Source organism: Engystomops pustulosus, chromosome 5 (assembly GCF_040894005.1).
Source record: "Engystomops pustulosus chromosome 5, aEngPut4.maternal, whole genome shotgun sequence".
NCBI classification, from domain to species: Eukaryota; Metazoa; Chordata; class Amphibia; order Anura; family Leptodactylidae; genus Engystomops; species Engystomops pustulosus.
Genome location: NC_092415.1, coordinates 2,972,200 through 2,993,381, shown reverse-complemented (window position 1 = coordinate 2,993,381; position 21,182 = coordinate 2,972,200).

Sequence of the window (21,182 nt, the reverse complement as noted above, 5' to 3'; positions counted from 1 at the left end):
ATGTAGTAGATGTGTCCTGCAGTCCTATGTAACACCACAGATAACACAGTGATATCTCTCTGAGTACAGATCATGTAGTAGATGTGTCCTGCAGTCCCATGTAACACCACAGATAACGCAGTGATATCTCTGAGTACAGATCATGTAGTAGATGTATCCTGCAGTCCTATGTAACACCACAGATAACACAGTGATATCTCTGAGTACAGATCATGTAGTAGATGTATCCTGCAGTCCTATGTAACACCACAGATAACACAGTGATATCTCTGAGTACAGATCATGTACTAGATGTGTCCTGCAGTCCCATGTAACACCACAGATAACGCAGTGATATCTCTGAGTACAGATCATGTAGTAGGTGTGACCTGCAGTCCTATGTAACACCACAGATAACACAGTGATAGCTCTGAGTACAGATCATGTAGTAGATGTGCCCTGCAGTCCTATGTAACACCACAGATAACACAGTGATATCTCTGAGTACAGATCATGTAGTAGATGTGTCCTGCAGTCCCATGTAACAGCACACGTAACACAGTGATATCTCTGAGTACAGATCATGTAGTAGATGTGTCCTGCAGTCCCATGTAACACCACAGATAACACAGTGATATCTCTGAGTACAGATCATGTAGTAGATGTGTCCTGCAGTCCCATGTAACACCACAGATAACACAGTGATATCTCTCTGAGTACAGATCATGTAGTAGATGTATCCTGCAGTCCTATGTAACACTACAGATAACACAGTGATATCTCTGAGTACAGATCATGTAGTAGATGTGTCCTGCAGTCCCATGTAACACCACAGATAACACAGTGATATCTCTCTGAGTACAGATCATGTAGTAGATGTATCCTGCAGTCCTATGTAACACTACAGATAACACAGTGATATCTCTGAGTACAGATCATGTAGTAGATGTGTCCTGCAGTCCTATGTAACACCACAGATAACACAGTGATATCTCTGAGTACAGATCATGTAGTAGATGTGTCCTGCAGTCCTATGTAACAGCACAGATAACACAGTGATATCTCTGAGTACAGATCATGTAGTAGATGTGTCCTGCAGTCCTATGTAACACCACAGATAACACAGTGATATCTCTGAGTACAGATCATGTAGTAGATGTGTCCTGCAGTCCTATGTAACACCACAGATAACACAGTGATATCTCTGAGTACAGATCATGTAGTAGATGTGTCCTGCAGTCCTATGTAACACCACAGATAACACAGTGATATCTCTGAGTACAGATCATGTAGTAGATGTGTCCTGCAGTCCTATGTAACAGCACAGATAACACAGTGATATCTCTGAGTACAGATCATGTAGTAGATGTGTCCTGCAGTCCTATGTAACACCACAGATAACACAGTGATATCTCTCTGAGTACAGATCATGTAGTAGATGTGTCCTGCAGTCCTATGTAACACCACAGATAACACAGTGATATCTCTGAGTACAGATCATGTAGTAGATGTGTCCTGCAGTCCTATGTAACACCACAGATAACGCAGTGATATCTCTGAGTACAGATCATGTAGTAGGTGTGACCTGCAGTCCTATGTAACACCACAGATAACACAGTGATATCTCTGAGTACAGATCATGTAGTAGATGTGTCCTGCAGTCCTATGTAACACCACAGATAACACAGTGATATCTCTGAGTACAGATCATGTAGTAGATGTGTCCTGCAGTCCTATGTAACACCACAGATAACACAGTGATATCTCTGAGTACAGATCATGTAGTAGATGTGTCCTGCAGTCCTATGTAACAGCACAGATAACACAGTGATATCTCTGAGTACAGATCATGTAGTAGATGTGTCCTGCAGTCCCATGTAACACCACAGATAACACAGTGATATCTCTGAGTACAGATCATGTAGTAGATGTGTCCTGCAGTCCTATGTAACACCACAGATAACACAGTGACATCTCTGAGTACAGATCATGTAGTAGATGTGTCCTGCAGTCCTATGTAACACCACAGATAACACAGTGATATCTCTGAGTACAGATCATGTAGTAGATGTGTCCTGCAGTCCTATGTAACACCACAGATAACACAGTGATATCTCTGAGTACAGATCATGTAGTAGATGTGTCCTGCAGTCCTATGTAACACCACAGATAACACAGTGATATCTCTGAGTACAGATCATGTAGTAGATGTATCCTGCAGTCCTATGTAACACCACAGATAACACAGTGATATCTCTGAGTACAGATCATGTAGTAGATGTGTCCTGCAGTCCTATGTAACACCACAGATAACACAGTGATATCTCTGAGTACAGATCATGTACTAGATGTGTCCTGCAGTCCTATGTAACACCACAGATAACACAGTGATATCTCTGAGTACAGATCATGTAGTAGATGTATCCTGCAGTCCCATGTAACACCACAGATAACACAGTGATATCTCTGAGTACAGATCATGTAGTAGATGTGTCCTGCAGTCCTATGTAACACCACAGATAACACAGTGATATCTCTGAGTACAGATCATGTAGTAGATGTGTCCTGCAGTCCTATGTAACACCACAGATAACACAGTGATCTCTCTGAGTACAGATCATGTAGTAGATGTGTCCTGCAGTCCTATGTAACACCACATATAACACAGTGATATCTCTGAGTACAGATCATGTAGTAGATGTGACCTGCAGTCCTATGTAACAGCACAGATAACACAGGGATATCTGAGTACAGATCATGTAGTAGATGTGTCCTGCAGTCCCATGTAACACCACAGATAACACAGTGATATCTCTGAGTACAGATCATGTAGTAGATGTGACCTGCAGTCCTATGTAACACCACAGATAACACAGTGATATCTCTCTGAGTACAGATCATGTAGTAGATGTGTCCTGCAGTCCTATGTAACACCACAGATAACACAGTGATATCTCTGAGTACAGATCATGTAGTAGATGTGTCCTGCAGTCCTATGTAACACCACAGATAACACAGTGATATCTCTGAGTACAGATCATGTAGTAGATGTGTCCTGCAGTCCTATGTAACACCACAGATAACACAGTGATATCTCTGAGTACAGATCATGTAGTAGATGTGTCCTGCAGTCCTATGTAACACTACAGATAACACAGTGATATCTCTGAGTGCAGATCATGTAGTAGATGTGTCCTGCAGTCCCATGTAACACCTCAGATAACACAGTGATATCTCTGAGTACAGATCATGTAGTAGATGTGTCCTGCAGTCCTATGTAACACCACAGATAACACAGTGATATCTCTGAGTACTGATCATGTAGTAGATATGACCTGCAGTCCCATGTAACGTAGAGATTACATATAAAACCTTATACATATGTGTATCCCGTGCTCGTTGCAGGGTGTGTACTATGTGCTGCAGTATAGTGACTTCGGAGATATACACTCGCCGGCCACTTTATTAGGTACACCTGTCCAACTGCTCATTAACACTTAATTTCTAATCAGCCAATCACATGGCGGCAGTGCATTTAGGCATGTAGACATGGTCCAGACAATCTCCTGCAGTTCTCCCGAGCATCAGTATGGGGAAGAAAGGTGATTTGTGGCCTTTGAACGTGGCATGGTTGTTGGTGCCAGAAGGGCTGGTCTGAGTATTTCAGAAACTGCTGATCTACTGGGATTTTCACGCACAACCATCTCTAGGGTTTACAGAGAATGGTCCGAAAAAGAAAAAACATCCAGTGAGCGGCAGTTCTGTGGGCGGAAATGCCTTGTTGATGCCAGAGGTCAGAGGAGAATGGGCAGACTGGTTCGAGCTGATAGAAAGGCAACAGTGACTCAAATCGCCCCCCGTTACAACCAAGGTAGGCAGAAGAGCATCTCTGAACGCACAGTACGTCCAACTCTGAGGCAGATGGGCTACAGCAGCAGAAGACCACACCGGGTGCCACTCCTTTCAGCTAAGAACAGGAAACTGAGGCTACAATTTGCACAAGCTCATCGAAATTGGACAGTAGAAGATTGGAAAAACGTTGCCTGGTCTGATGAGTCTCGATTTCTGCTGCGACATTCGGATGGTAGGGTCAGAATTTGGTACAACAACATGAAAGCACGGATCCATCCTGCCTTGTATCAGCGGGTCAGGCTGGTGGTGGTGGTGTCATGGATCCATCCTGCCTTGTATCAGCGGGTCAGGCTGGTGCTGGTGTCATGGATCCATCCTGCCTTGTATCAGCGGGTCAGGCTGGTGGTGGTGTCATGGATCCATCCTGCCTTGTATCAGCGGGTCAGGCTGGTGGTGTCATGGATCCATCCTGCCTTGTATCAGCGGGTCAGGCTGGTGGTGGGGGTGTCATGGATCCATCCTGCCTTGTATCAGCGGCTCAGGCTGGTGGTGGTGGTGTCATGGATCCATCCTGCCTTGTATCAGCGGCTCAGGCTGGTGGTGGTGGTGTCATGGATCCATCCTGCCTTGTATCAGCGGCTCAGGCTGGTGGTGGTGTCATGGATCCATCCTGCCTTGTATCAGCGGCTCAGGCTGGTGCTGGTGGTGTCATGGATCCATCCTGCCTTGTATCAGCGGGTCAGGCTGGTGGTGGTGGTGTCATGGATCCATCCTGCCTTGTATCAGCGGCTCAGGCTTGTGGTGGTGGTGTCATGGATCCATCCTGCCTTGTATCAGCGGCTCAGGCTGGTGGTGGTGGTGTCATGGATCCATCCTGCCTTGTATCAGCGGCTCAGGCTGGCGGTGCTGGTGTCATGGATCCATCCTGCCTTGTATCAGCGGGTCAGGCTGGTGGTGGTGGTGTCATGGATCCATCCTGCCTTGTATCAGCGGGTCAGGCTGGTGGTGGTGGTGTCATGGATCCATCCTGCCTTGTATCAGCGGCTCAGGCTGGTGGTGGTGGTGTCATGGATCCATCCTGCCTTGTATCAGCGGCTCAGGCTGGTGGTGGTGGTGTCATGGATCCATCCTGCCTTGTATCAGCGGGTCAGGCTGGTGGTGGTGGTGTCATGGATCCATCCTGCCTTGTATCAGCGGGTCAGGCTGGTGGTGCTGGTGTCATGGATCCATCCTGCCTTGTATCAGCGGGTCAGGCTGGTGCTGGTGTCATGGATCCATCCTGCCTTGTATCAGCGGGTCAGGCTGGTGGTGGTGGTGTCATGGATCCATCCTGCCTTGTATCAGCGGGTCAGGCTGGTGGTGGTGGTGTCATGGATCCATCCTGCCTTGTATCAGTGGGTCAGGCTGGTGGTGGTGGTGTCATGGATCCATCCTGCCTTGTATCAGCGGCTCAGGCTGGTGGTGCTGGTGTCATGGATCCATCCTGCCTTGTATCAGCGGGTCAGGCTGGTGGTGGTGGTGTCATGGATCCATCCTGCCTTGTATCAGCAGGTCAGGCTGGTGCTGGTGTCATGGATCCATCCTGCCTTGTATCAGCGGGTCAGGCTGGTGCTGGTGTCATGGATCCATCCTGCCTTGTATCACCGGGTCAGGCTGGTGGTGGTGGTGTCATGGATCCATCCTGCCTTGTATCAGCGGGTCAGGCTGGTGGTGGTGGTGTCATGGATCCATCCTGCCTTGTATCAGTGGCTCAGGCTGGTGGTGGTGGTGTCATGGATCCATCCTGCCTTGTATCAGCGGGTCAGGCTGGTGCTGGTGTCATGGATCCATCCTGCCTTGTATCAGCGGGTCAGGCTGGTGCTGGTGTCATGGATCCATCCTGCCTTGTATCACCGGGTCAGGCTGGTGGTGGTGGGGTCATGGATCCATCCTGCCTTGTATCAGCGGGTCAGGCTGGTGGTGGTGGTGTCATGGATCCATCCTGCCTTGTATCAGCGGGTCAGGCTGGTGGTGGTGTCATGGATCCATCCTGCCTTGTATCAGCGGGTCAGGCTGGTGGTGCTGGTGTCATGGATCCATCCTGCCTTGTATCAGCGGCTCAGGCTGGTGGTGGTGTCATGGATCCATCCTGCCTTGTATCAGCGGGTCAGGCTGGTGGTGGTGGTGTCATGGATCCATCCTGCCTTGTATCAGCGGGTCAGGCTGGTGGTGGTGGTGTCATGGATCCATCCTGCCTTGTATCAGCGGGTCAGGCTGGTGGTGGTGGTGTCATAGATCCATCCTGCCTTGTATCAGCGGCTCAGGCTGGTGGTGGTGGTGTCATGGATCCATCCTGCCTTGTATCAGCGGGTCAGGCTGGTGGTGCTGGTGTCATGGATCCATCCTGCCTTGTATCAGCGGCTCAGGCTGGTGGTGGTGGTGTCATGGATCCATCCTGCCTTGTATCAGCGGCTCAGGCTGGTGGTGGTGGTGTCATGGATCTATCCTGCCTTGTATCAGCGGCTCAGGCTGGTGGTGGTGGTGTCATGGATCCATCCTGCCTTGTATCAGCGGGTCAGGCTGGTGGTGGTGCTGGTGTCATGGATCCATCCTGCCTTGTATCAGCGGGTCAGGCTGGTGGTGCTGGTGTCATGGATCCATCCTGCCTTGTATCAGCGGCTCAGGCTGGTGGTGGTGGTGTCATGGATCCATCCTGCCTTGTATCAGCGGGTCAGGCTGGTGCTGGTGGTGTCATGGATCCCTCCTGCCTTGTATCAGCGGGTCAGGCTGGTGGTGGTGGTGTCATGGATCCATCCGGCCTTGTATCAGCGGGTCAGGCTGGTGGTGGTGGTGTCATGGATCCATCCTGCCTTGTATCAGCGGGTCAGGCTGGTGGTGGTGGTGTCATGGATCCATCCTGCCTTGTATCAGCGGGCCAGGCTGGTGGTGGTGGTGTCATGGATCCATCCTGCCTTGTATCAGCGGCTCAGGCTGGTGCTGGTGGTGTCATGGATCCATCCTGCCTTGTATCAGCGGGTCAGGCTGGTGGTGGTGGTGTCATGGATCCATCCTGCCTTGTATCAGCGGCTCAGGCTGGTGGTGGTGGTGTCATGGATCCATCCTGCCTTGTATCAGCGGCTCAGGCTGGTGCTGGTGGCGTTATGGATCCATCCTGCCTTGTATCAGCGGCTCAGGCTGGTGGTGGTGGTGTCATGGATCCATCCTGCCTTGTATCAGCGGCTCAGGCTGGTGGTGGTGGTGTCATGGATCCATCCTGCCTTGTATCAGCGGCTCAGGCTGGTGGTGGTGGTGTCATGGATCCATCCTGCCTTGTATCAGCGGGTCAGGCTGGTGGTGGTGGTGTCATGGATCCATCCTGCCTTGTATCAGCGGGTCAGGCTGGTGGTGGTGGTGTCATGGATCCATCGTGCCTTGTATCAGCGGCTCAGGCTGGTGCTGGTGGTGTCATGGATCCATCCTGCCTTGTATCAGCGGGTCAGGCTGGTGGTGGTGGTGTCATGGATCCATCCTGCCTTGTATCAGCGGCTCAGGCTGGTGCTGGTGGTGTCATGGATCCATCCTGCCTTGTATCAGCGGCTCAGGCTGGTGGTGGTGTCATGGATCCATCCTGCCTTGTACCAGCGGGTCAGGCTGGTGGTGGTGTCATGGATCCATCCTGCCTTGTATCAGCGGGTCAGGCTGGTGGTGGTGGTGTCATGGATCCATCCTGCCTTGTATCAGCGGCTCAGGCTGGTGGTGGTGGTGTCATGGATCCATCCTGCCTTGTATCAGCGGCTCAGGCTGGTGCTGGTGGCGTTATGGATCCATCCTGCCTTGTATCAGCGGCTCAGGCTGGTGGTGGTGGTGTCATGGATCCATCCTGCCTTGTATCAGCGGCTCAGGCTGGTGGTGGTGGTGTCATGGATCCATCCTGCCTTGTATCAGCGGGTCAGGCTGGTGGTGGTGGTGTCATGGATCCATCGTGCCTTGTATCAGCGGCTCAGGCTGGTGCTGGTGGTGTCATGGATCCATCCTGCCTTGTATCAGCGGGTCAGGCTGGTGGTGGTGGTGTCATGGATCCATCCTGCCTTGTATCAGCGGCTCAGGCTGGTGCTGGTGGTGTCATGGATCCATCCTGCCTTGTATCAGCGGCTCAGGCTGGTGGTGGTGGTGTCATGGATCCATCCTGCCTTGTATCAGCGGCTCAGGCTGGTGGTGGTTGTGTCATGGATCCATCCTGCCTTGTATCAGCGGCTCAGGCTGGTGCTGGTGGCGTCATGGATCCATCCTGCCTTGTATCAGCGGCTCAGGCTGGTGGTGGTGGTGTCATGGATCCATCCTGCCTTGTATCAGCGGCTCAGGCTGGTGGTGGTGGTGTCATGGATCCATCCTGCCTTGTATCAGCGGCTCAGGCTGGTGCTGGTGGTGTCATGGATCCATCCTGCCTTGTATCAGCGGGTCAGGCTGGTGGTGGTGGTGTCATGGATCCATCCTGCCTTGTATCAGCGGCTCAGGCTGGTGCTGGTGGTTTCATGGATCCATCCTGCCTTGTATCAGCGGCTCAGGCTGGTGGTGGTGGTGTCATGGATCCATCCTGCCTTGTATCAGCGGCTCAGGCTGGTGGTGGTGGTGTCATGGATCCATCCTGCCTTGTATCAGCGGCTCAGGCTGGTGGTGCTGGTGTCATGGATCCATCCTGCCTTGTATCAGCGGCTCAGGCTGGTGGTGGTGGTGTCATGGATCCATCCTGCCTTGTATCAGCGGGTCAGGCTGGTGGTGGTGGTGTCATGGATCCATCCGGCCTTGTATCAGCGGCTCAGGCTGGTGGTGGTGGTGGTGTCATGGATCCATCCTGCCTTGTATCAGCGGGTCAGGCTGGTGGTGGTGGTGTCATGGATCCATCCTGCCTTGTATCAGCGGGTCAGGCTGGTGGTGGTGGTGTCATGGATCCCTCCTGCCTTGTATCAGCGGCTCAGGCTGGTGGTGGTGGTGTCATGGATCCCTCCTGCCTTGTATCAGCGGCTCAGGCTGGTGGTGGTGGTGTCATGGATCCATCCTGCCTTGTATCAGCGGGTCAGGCTGGTGGTGTTTGTGTCATGGATCCCTCCTGCCTTGTATCAGCGGCTCAGGCTGGTGGTGGTGGTGTCATGGATCCATCCTGCCTTGTATCAGCGGGTCAGGCTGGTGGTGGTGTCATGGATCCATCCTGCCTTGTATCAGCGGGTCAGGCTGGTGCTGGTGGTGTCATGGATCCATCCTGCCTTGTATCAGCGGGTCAGGCTGGTGGTGGTGGTGTCATGGATCCATCCTGCCTTGTATCAGCGGCTCAGGCTGGTGGTGCTGGTGTCATGGATCCATCCTGCCTTGTATCAGCGGGTCAGGCTGGTGGTGGTGGTGTCATGGATCCATCCTGCCTTGTATCAGCGGGTCAGGCTGGTGGTGGTGGTGTCATGGATCCATCCTGCCTTGTATCAGCGGGTCAGGCTGGTGCTGGTGGTGTCATGGATCCATCCTGCCTTGTATCAGCGGGTCAGGCTGGTGGTGGGGGTGTCATGGATCCATCCTGCCTTGTATCAGCGGCTCAGGCTGGTGCTGGTGGTGTCATGGGTCCATCCTGCCTTGTATCTGCGGGTCAGGCTGGTGGTGGTGGTGTCATGGATCCATCCTGCCTTGTATCAGCGGTTCAGGCTGGTGGTGCTGGTGTCATGGATCCATCCTGCCTTGTATCAGCGGCTCAGGCTGGTGGTGGTGGTGTCATGGATCCATCCTGCCTTGTATCAGCGGCTCAGGCTGTTGGTGGTGGTGTCATGGATCCATCCTGCCTTGTATCAGCGGGTCAGGCTGGTGGTGGTGTCATGGATCCATCCTGCCTTGTATCAGCGGGTCAGGCTGGTGCTGGTGGTGTCATGGATCCATCCTGCCTTGTATCAGCGGGTCAGGCTGGTGGTGGTGGTGTCATGGATCCATCCAGCCTTGTATCAGCGGGTCAGGCTGGTGGTGGTGGTGTCATGGATCCATCCTGCCTTGTATCAGTGGGTCAGGCTGGTGGTGGTGGTGTCATGGATCCATCCTGCCTTGTATCAGCGGCTCAGGCTGGTGGTGCTGGTGTCATGGATCCATCCTGCCTTGTATCAGCGGCTCAGGCTGGTGGTGGTGGTGTCATGGATCCATCCTGCCTTGTATCAGCGGCTCAGGCTGGTGGTGGTGTCATGGATCCATCCTGCCCTGTATCAGCGGCTCAGGCTGGTGGTGGTGGTGTCATGGATCCATCATGCCTTGTATCAGCGGGTCAGGCTGGTGGTGGTGGTGTCATGGATCCATCCTGCCTTGTATCAGCGGCTCAGGCTGGTGGTGGTGGTGTCATGGATCCATCCTGCCTTGTATCAGCGGGTCAGGCTGGTGGTGGTGGTGTCATGGATCCATCCTGCCTTGTATCAGCGGGTCAGGCTGGTGGTGGTGTCATGGATCCATCCTGCCTTGTATCAGAGGCTCAGGCTGGTGGTGGTGGTGTCATGGATCCATCCTGCCTTGTATCAGCGGGTCAGGCTGGTGGTGGTGGTGTCATGGATCCATCCTGCCTTGTATCAGCGGGTCAGGCTGGTGGTGGTGGTGTCATGGATCCATCCTGCCTTGTATCACCGGGTCAGGCTGGTGCTGGTGGTGTCATGGATCCATCCTGCCTTGTATCAGCGGCTCAGGCTGGTGGTGGTGGTGTCATGGATCCATCCTGCCTTGTATCAGCGGGTCAGGCTGGTGGTGGTGGTGTCATGGATCCATCCTGCCTTGTATCAGCGGGTCAGGCTGGTGGTGGTGGTGTCATGGATCCATCCTGCCTTGTATCAGCGGGTCAGGCTGGTGGTGGTGGTGTCATGGATCCATCCTGCCTTGTATCAGCGGCTCAGGCTGGTGGTGGTGGTGTCATGGATCCATCCTGCCTTGTATCAGCGGGTCAGGCTGGTGGTGGTGGTGTCATGGATCCATCCTGCCTTGTATCAGCGGCTCAGGCTGGTGGTGCTGGTGTCATGGATCCATCCTGCCTTGTATCAGCGGCTCAGGCTGGTGGTGGTGGTGTCACGGATCCATCCTGCCTTGTATCAGCGGGTCAGGCTGGTGGTGGTGGTGTCATGGATCCATCCTGCCTTGTATCAGCGGGTCAGGCTGGTGGTGGTGGTGTCATGGATCCATCCTGCCTTGTATCAGCTGGTCAGGCTGGTGGTGGTGGTGTCATGGATCCATCCTGCCTTGTATCAGCGGCTCAGGCTGGTGGTGGTGGTGTCATGGATCCATCCTGCCTTGTATCAGCGGCTCAGGCTGGTGCTGGTGGTGTCATGGATCCATTCTGCCTTGTATCAGCGGCTCAGGCTGGTGGTGGTGGTGTCATGGATCCATCCTGCCTTGTATCAGCAGCTCAGGCTGGTGCTGGTGGTGTCATGGATCCATCCTGCCTTGTATCAGCGGGTCAGGCTGGTGGTGGTGGTGTCATGGATCCATCCTGCCTTGTATCAGCGGGTCAGGCTGGTGGTGGTGGTGTCATGGATCCATCCTGCCTTGTATCAGCGGCTCAGGCTGGTGCTGGTGGTGTCATGGATCCATCCTGCCTTGTATCAGCGGGTCAGGCTGGTGGTGGTGGTGTCATGGATCCATCCTGCCTTGTATCAGCGGCTCAGGCTGGTGGTGCTGGTGTCATGGATCCATCCTGCCTTGTATCAGCGGCTCAGGCTGGTGGTGGTGGTGTCATGGATCCATCCTGCCTTGTATCAGCGGCTCAGGCTGGTGCTGGTGTCATGGATCCATCCTGCCTTGTATCAGCGGGTCAGGCTGGTGCTGGTGTCATGGATCCATCCTGCCTTGTATCAGCGGGTCAGGCTGGTGGTGGTGGTGTCATGGATCCATCCTGCCTTGTATCAGCGGCTCAGGCTGGTGGTGGTGGTGTCATGGATCCATCCGGCCTTGTATCAGCGGGTCAGGCTGGTGCTGGTGGTGTCATGGATCCATCCTGCCTTGTATCAGCGGGTCAGGCTGGTGGTGGTGGTGTCATGGATCCATCCTGCCTTGTATCAGCGGCTCAGGCTGGTGGTGGTGGTGTCATGGATCCATCCTGCCTTGTATCAGCGGGTCAGGCTGGTGGTGGTGGTGTCATGGATCCATCCTGCCTTGTATCAGCGGCTCAGGCTGGTGCTGGTGGTGTCATGGATCCATCCTGCCTTGTATCAGCGGGTCAGGCTGGTGGTGGTGGTGTCATGGATCCATCCTGCCTTGTATCAGCGGCTCAGGCTGGTGCTGGTGGTGTCATGGATCCATCCTGCCTTGTATCAGCGGCTCAGGCTGGTGGTGGTGGTGTCATGGATCCATCCTGCCTTGTATCAGCGGCTCAGGCTGGTGGTGGTGGTGTCATGGATCCATCCTGCCTTGTATCAGCGGCTCAGGCTGGTGCTGGTGGCGTCATGGATCCATCCTGCCTTGTATCAGCGGCTCAGGCTGGTGGTGGTGGTGTCATGGATCCATCCTGCCTTGTATCAGCGGCTCAGGCTGGTGGTGGTGGTGTCATGGATCCATCCTGCCTTGTATCAGCGGCTCAGGCTGGTGCTGGTGGTGTCATGGATCCATCCTGCCTTGTATCAGCGGGTCAGGCTGGTGGTGGTGGTGTCATGGATCCATCCTGCCTTGTATCAGCGGCTCAGGCTGGTGCTGGTGGTTTCATGGATCCATCCTGCCTTGTATCAGCGGCTCAGGCTGGTGCTGGTGGTTTCATGGATCCATCCTGCCTTGTATCAGCGGGTCAGGCTGGTGGTGGTGGTGTCATGGATCCATCCTGCCTTGTATCAGCGGCTCAGGCTGGTGGTGGTGGTGTCATGGATCCATCCTGCCTTGTATCAGCGGGTCAGGCTGGTGGTGGTGGTGTCATGGATCCATCCTGCCTTGTATCAGCGGGTCAGGCTGGTGGTGGTGGTGTCATGGATCCATTCTGCCTTGTATCAGCGGGTCAGGCTGGTGGTGGTGGTGTCATGGATCCATCCTGCCTTGTATCAGCGGCTCAGGCTGGTGGTGGTGGTGTCATGGATCCATCCTGCCTTGTATCAGCGGCTCAGGCTGGTGGTGGTGGTGTCATGGATCCATCCTGCCTTGTATCAGCGGCTCAGGCTGGTGGTGGTGGTGTCATGGATCCATCCTGCCTTGTATCAGCGGGTCAGGCTGGTGGTGGTGGTGTCATGGATCCATCCTGCCTTGTATCAGGGGGTCAGGCTGGTGGTGGTGGTGTCATGGATCCATCCTGCCTTGTATCAGCGGGTCAGGCTGGTGGTGGTGGTGTCATGGATCCATCCGGCCTTGTATCAGCGGCTCAGGCTGGTGGTGGTGGTGTCATGGATCCCTCCTGCCTTGTATCAGCGGCTCAGGCTGGTGGTGGTGGTGTCATGGATCCATCCTGCCTTGTATCAGCGGGTCAGGCTGGTGGTGGTGGTGTCATGGATCCATCCTGCCTTGTATCAGCGGGTCAGGCTGGTGGTGGTGGTGTCATGGATCCATCCTGCCTTGTATCAGCGGGTCAGGCTGGTGGTGGTGGTGTCATGGATCCATCCTGCCTTGTATCAGCGGGTCAGGCTGGTGGTGGTGGTGTCATGGATCCCTCCTGCCTTGTATCAGCGGCTCAGGCTGGTGGTGGTGGTGTCATGGATCCATCCTGCCTTGTATCAGCGGGTCAGGCTGGTGGTGGTGGTGTCATGGATCCATCCTGCCTTGTATCAGCGGGTCAGGCTGGTGGTGGTGGTGTCATGGATCCATCCTGACTTGTATCAGCGGCTCAGGCTGGTGGTGGTGGTGTCATGGATCCCTCCTGCCTTGTATCAGCGGCTCAGGCTGGTGGTGGTGGTGTCATGGATCCATCCTGCCTTGTATCAGCGGGTCAGGCTGGTGGTGGTGGTGTCATGGATCCCTCCTGCCTTGTATCAGCGGCTCAGGCTGGTGGTGGTGGTGTCATGGATCCATCCTGCCTTGTATCAGCGGGTCAGGCTGGTGGTGGTGGTGTCATGGATCCCTCCTGCCTTGTATCAGCGGCTCAGGCTGGTGGTGCTGGTGTCATGGATCCATCCTGCCTTGTATCAGCGGGTCAGGCTGGTGGTGGTGTCATGGATCCATCCTGCCTTGTATCAGCGGCTCAGGCTGGTGGTGGTGGTGTCATGGATCCATCCTGCCTTGTATCAGCGGCTCAGGCTGGTGGTGGGGGTGTCATGGATCCATCCTGCCTTGTATCAGCGGGTCAGGCTGGTGCTGGTGGTGTCATGGGTCCATCCTGCCTTGTATCTGCGGGTCAGGCTGGTGGTGGTGGTGTCATGGATCCATCCTGCCTTGTATCAGCGGTTCAGGCTGGTGGTGCTGGTGTCATGGATCCATCCTGCCTTGTATCAGCGGGTCAGGCTGGTGGTGGTGGTGTCATGGATCCATCCTGCCTTGTATCAGCGGCTCAGGCTGGTGGTGCTGGTGTCATGGATCCATCCTGCCTTGTATCAGCGGCTCAGGCTGGTGGTGGTGGTGTCATGGATCCATCCTGCCTTGTATCAGCGGGTCAGGCTGGTGGTGGTGTCATGGATCCATCCTGCCTTGTATCAGCGGGTCAGGCTGGTGGTGGTGGTGTCATGGATCCATCCTGCCTTGTATCAGCGGCTCAGGCTGGTGGTGCTGGTGTCATGGATCCATCCTGCTTTGTATCAGCGGCTCAGGCTGGTGGTGGTGGTGTCATGGATCCATCCTGCCTTGTATCAGCGGCTCAGGCTGGTGGTGTTGTCATGGATCCATCCTGCCTTGTATCAGCGGGTCAAGCTGGTGGTGGTGGTGTCATGGATCCATCCTGCCTTGTATCAGCGGGTCAGGCTGGTGGTGGTGGTGTCATGGATCCATCCTGCCTTGTATCAGCGGCTCAGGCTGGTGGTGCTGGTGTCATGGATCCATCCTGCCTTGTATCAGCGGCTCAGGCTGGTGGTGGTGGTGTCATGGATCCATCCTGCCTTGTATCAGCGGCTCAGGCTGGTGGTGGTGTCATGGATCCATCCTGCCTTGTATCAGCGGCTCAGGCTGGTGGTGGTGGTGTCATGGATCCATCCTGCCTTGTATCAGCGGGTCAGGCTGGTGGTGGTGGTGTCATGGATCCATCCTGCCTTGTATCAGCGGCTCAGGCTGGTGGTGGTGGTGTCATGGATCCATCCTGCCTTGTATCAGCGGCTCAGGCTGGTGGTGTCATGGATCCATTCTGCCTTGTATCAGCGGCTCAGGCTGGTGGTGGTGGTGTCATGGATCCATCCTGCCTTGTATCAGCGGGTCAAGCTGGTGGTGGTGGTGTCATGGATCCATCCTGCCTTGTATCAGCGGGTCAGGCTGGTGGTGGTGGTGTCATGGATCCATCCTGCCTTGTATCAGCGGCTCAGGCTGGTGGTGCTGGTGTCATGGATCCATCCTGCCTTGTATCAGCGGCTCAGGCTGGTGGTGGTGGTGTCATGGATCCATCCTGCCTTGTATCAGCGGCTCAGGCTGGTGCTGGTGGTGTCATGGATCCATCCTGCCTTGTATCAGCGGGTCAGGCTGGTGGTGGTGGTGTCATGGATCCATCCTGCCTTGTATCAGCGGCTCAGGCTGGTGGTGGTGGTGTCATGGATCCATCCTGCCTTGTATCAGCGGCTCAGGCTGGTGGTGGTGGTGTCATGGATCCATCCTGCCTTGTATCAGCGGGTCAGGCTGGTGGTGGTGGTGTCATGGATCCATCCTGCCTTGTATCAGCGGCTCAGGCTGGTGCTGGTGGTGTCATGGATCCATCCTGCCTTGTATCAGCGGGTCAGGCTGGTGGTGGTGGTGTCATGGATCCATCCTGCCTTGTATCAGCGGCTCAGGCTGGTGCTGGTGGTGTCATGGATCCATCCTGCCTTGTATCAGCGGCTCAGGCTGGTGGTGGTGGTGTCATGGATCCATCCTGCCTTGTATCAGCGGCTCAGGCTGGTGGTGGTGGTGTCATGGATCCATCCGGCCTTGTATCAGCGGCTCAGGCTGGTGCTGGTGGTGTCATGGATCCATCCTGCCTTGTATCAGCGGCTCAGGCTGGTGGTGGTGGTGTCATGGATCCATCCTGCCTTGTATCAGCGGGTCAGGCTGGTGGTGGTGGTGTCATGGATCCATCCTGCCTTGTATCAGCGGCTCAGGCTGGTGGTGGTGGTGTCATGGATCCATCCTGCCTTGTATCAGCGGGTCAGGCTGGTGGTGCTGGTGTCATGGATCCATCCTGCCTTGTATCAGCAGGTCAGGCTGGTGGTGGGGGTGTCATGGATCCATCCTGCCTTGTATCAGCGGGTCAGGCTCCTGGTGCTGGTGTCATGGATCCATCCTGCCTTGTATCAGCGGGTCAGGCTGGTGGTGGTGGTGTCATGGATCCATCCTGCCTTGTATCAGCGGGTCAGGCTGGTGGTGGTGGTGTCATGGATCCATCCTGCCTTGTATCAGCGGGTCAGGCTGGTGGTGGTGGTGTCATGGATCCATCCTGCCTTGTATCAGCGGGTCAGGCTGGTGGTGCTGGTGTCATGGATCCATCATGCCTTGTATCAGCGGCTCAGGCTGGTGGTGGTGGTGTCATGGATCCATCCTGCCTTGTATCAGCGGCTCAGGCTGGTGGTGCTGGTGTCATGGATCCATCCTGCCTTGTATCAGCGGCTCAGGCTGGTGGTGGTGGTGTCATGGATCCATCCTGCCTTGTATCAGCGGGTCAGGCTGGTGGTGGTGTCATGGATCCATCCTGCCTTGTATCAGCTGGTCAGGCTGGTGGTGGTGGTGTCATGGATCCATCCTGCCTTGTATCAGCGGCTCAGGCTGGTGGTGGTGGTGTCATGGATCCATCCTGCCTTGTATCAGCGGGTCAGGCTGGTGGTGGTGGTGTCATGGATCCATCCTGCCTTGTATCAGCGGCTCAGGCTGGTGGTGGTGGTGTCATGGATCCATCCTGCCTTGTATCAGCGGGTCAGGCTGGTGGTGGTGGTGTCATGGATCCATCCTGCCTTGTATCAGGGGGTCAGGCTGGTGGTGGTGTCATGGATCCATCCTGCCTTGTATCAGCGGGTCAGGCTGGTGGTGGTGGTGTCATGGATCCATCCTGCCTTGTATCAGCGGCTCAGGCTGGTGGTGGTGGTGTCATGGATCCATCCTGCCTTGTATCAGCGGCTCAGGCTGGTGGTGGTGTCATGGATCCATCCTGCCTTGTATCAGCGGCTCAGGCTGGTGGTGGTGGTGTCGTGGATCCATCCTGCCTTGTATCAGCGGGTCAGGCTGGTGGTGGTGGTGTCATGGATCCATCCTGCCTTGTATCAGCGGCTCAGGCTGGTGGTGGTGGTGTCATGGATCCATCCTGCCTTGTATCAGCGGCTCAGGCTGGTGGTGGTGGTGTCATGGATCCATCCTGCCTTGTATCAGCGGCTCAGGCTGGTGGTGGTGGTGTCATGGATCCATCCTGCCTTGTATCAGCGGCTCAGGCTGGTGGTGGTGTCATGGATCCATCCTGCCTTGTATCAGCGGGTCAGGCTGGTGGTGGTGGTGTCATGGTGTCTTTGGGCCCCTTGGTACAACGCCACAGCCTACCTGAGTATTGTTGCTGAGCATGTCCATCCCTTTATGAGCACAATGTACCCTGTAACATCTGATGGCTACTTTCAGCAGGATAATGCGCCATGTCATAAAGCTGGAAGCATCTCAGACTGGTTTCTTGAACATGACAATGAGGTCACTGGACACAAATGGCCTCCACAGTCACCAGATCCCAATCCAATAGAGCATCTTTGGGATGTGGTGGAACGGGAGATTCGCATCATGGATGTGCAGCCGACAAATCTGCGGCAACTGTGTGATGCCATCATGTCACTATGGAGCAAAATCTCTGAGGAGCTTCCAGCACCTTGTTGTATCTATGCCACGAAGAATTGAGGCAGTTCTGAAGGTAAAAGGGGGTCCAACCCGTTACTAGCATGGTGGACCTAATAAAGTGGCCGGTGAGTGTATGTGTACAATGTACAGTGACTGCAATATGTGTTGTCTGAAGGGATATATTTATGTGTACAGTATATAGTGACTGCAGGGATATAATTATGTGTACAGTATATACTGAGTGCATGGATATATTTGTGTGTACAGTATACATAGTCTGCAGTATTACAGCCCAATTCTGGTACTGGTGGAGCACACAGTACCATGTGGTCATACTGGACATGCAGGACTCCTCACTGCTCATACTGCTGGGAGACGCGACCAGAGCATCAGCGGCCTGAATACTGTAGGAGCCCTGAACTACATCAGTAAATGGACATGAGAGATGAGAGGAAAGTCTCACACATAATTATATCCAGGAGAAGTAAAATTGTCTGTAGAAACGTCTATGACGCATTTATCAGGTTTGTTCAGGCGTTAATGCGACCTCTGGTCTAAACTCTACACTGTCCTGTGCTGTGTGTGTAGATTACCTTCCCTCTGTGCTGTGCTATAATCTTGTGTAGATGATCTTTCCTTTACACTGTGCTTTGATTTGCTGCAGATAATCTTCCCTTTACATTATGGTCCTATGACCTGCTGTAAATGATCTGGTCAGAGGAGTAACTGCTAACCTGCCTTCAGACGAACCGCTAACACGGTATGTACAAACACAGCGCCAGCGTACGGGGGAGGGCAGCGGACATTTGCATAATGTGTTTATATGCAAATGAAGTCATAACCAGAACCCAGTGTCTTGCATGCATCAGACGTGGCAGTAACGCATCACAACAGCTGAGAAGAGATTTGCATATTATATTTTGCGTTTACAAAACGCATGTGTTAACGCCACGTGTGACCACGCCCTGAACTTCATCTCCAGCAAACACAGGATAATTCTCAGCTAATTTACATAATACATCGAGGTGATAAATGGTAAAATCTCTACATAATCGCTTTGTTTTTTTGTTCTTCTTTTAGAGACTTTTTTCCGTTCTTGTCATCAAAAAGTCACAAAAAGTAGTCCAAGAATCCAGACAAAGTATTGATACTCCTCCCCCCGTCTGGTGACATTCCCTTTAAGATTTCTAGAGAGAAAACTGATGACCCGATGACCTTAGGATTTGTCCTGTCATGGGAAGAGATGATGCAGCGAAGCTGCTGGAGGTTGTAGTGATCTGGGAGGCTGCAGGTCATGCACTGGGCGGGGCCTGGCGGCTACATTGTAGCAGCTTCTGTTTTATAAATAACTGTCATTGATGCCGGGATCGGGGCGCAGGATTCTGCTGAATTCATTAGCGGGTGACACTTCTCCAGCGGAGATCAGTTTGGGTCTCAGACGGCGCCAGCAAAATATAACAACAAAACAAGAGGAAAAAAGTGGAAAAAGGGGCGTAAAAGCAGCAACAGAAAAACCACATTTCCGACTTAACTGAGAAGTGACAAACTCATTTGCTGCTGGCAGTCTATCACTCCTGCCTAATTCCCAGCGACACCATTCAGCTGCTGACTGCACTGACTGTCAGAGACAATTAGCCACAAGCCATGGGTGCTAAAGCTCCCTCCCCGCGCTGCACCCAGGTGACAGAACATGGGGGGGGGGGGGGGGGGCAATGGTATGAGACATGACCCGGCCAGGACCATGGACAGTACCACCACAAGAGCACAGGGGGCTCCCTCTAGTCTCTATGCAGTGCAGCCCCCCCTTACCCCACACACAGTGTATACCCCTCCTGCCAGACCCAAGGGCAAACCATAGCAGGGTCCATAGGACTAGTCTCATAGTAGCCCCCAAAGTCACCATCCAGCACTAATCTTCATAGTGTGATGTGTTATAGGTGCAGGTTCTGGACCCCAGAACTCCACAGACTTGGTGTTGGACTTGCAGGGGTCACATAGTTGCCTGGGGTCACAGGGTCAGATCTCTTCCCTGGAGCCAGCATTAGATAATCAGGTTATATGTGTTGAAGAACCTGCCGAAAAATTCTGCCTAAATCCTGTGATTGACGTCCGAGTCGAGTCCTCAGAATCGCTGACGCAACCTCTGTCACCCTGACCGTGTCTCCGGATGTTTGGAGCCCAGGATGGAGATTTTAACGATTATTGCTTCACATGAGAATAATCACAGATCAATGTTCAGATTATGGAAATCCCAAGCTAACCCCGATATGTACAAACTTACATCAGCCATGAAGGGGGCGGAGCTGTGACACCCACATCAAGGGGCAACACCAGAGGGCATCTACTAAACATACAGGAACCCAAAATATTGTATAATCCTAAAAATTATACTGACATCTTATATCATGGGGGATGTGCAGCCAAAATAATATACAACCCCCATAATAATAATATACAGACCCCACATCCCCCATAATAATAATATACAGACCCCACATCCCCCATAATAATAATATACAGACCCCACATCCCCCATAATAATAATATACAGACCCCACATCCCCCATAATAATAATATACAGACCCCACATCCCCCATAATAATAATATACAGACCCCACATCCCCCATAATAATAATATACAGACCGCACATCCCCCATAATAATAATATACAGACCCCACATCCCCCATAATAATAATATACAGACCCCACATCCCCCATAATAATAATATACAGACCCCACATCCCCCATAATAATAATATACAGACCCCACATCCCCCATAATAATAATATACAGACCCCACATCCCCCATAATAATAATATACAGACCCCACATCCTCCATAATAATAATATACAGACCGCACATCCCCCATAATAATAATATACAGACCCCACACCCCCCATAATAATAATATACAGACCCCACACCCCCCATAATAATAATAATATACAGACCCCACATCCCCCATAATAATAATATACAGACCCCACATCCCCCATAATAATAATATACAGACCCCACATCCCCCATAATAATAATATACAGACCCCACATCCCCCATAATAATAATATACAGACCCCACATCCTCCATAATAATAATATACAGACCCCACATCCCCCATAATAATAATATACAGACCCCACATCCCCCATAATAATAATATACAGACCCCACATCCCCCATAATAATAATATACAGACCCCACATCCCCCATAATAATAATATACAGACCCCACATCCTCCATAATAATAATATACAGACCCCACATCCCCCATAATAATAATATACAGACCCCACATCCCCCATAATAATAATATACAGACCCCGCATCCCCCATAATAATAATATACAGACCCCACATCCCCCATAATAATAATATACAGACCCCACATCCTCCATAATAATAATATACAGACCCCACATCCTCCATAATAATAATATACAGACCCCACATCCTCCATAATAATAATATACAGA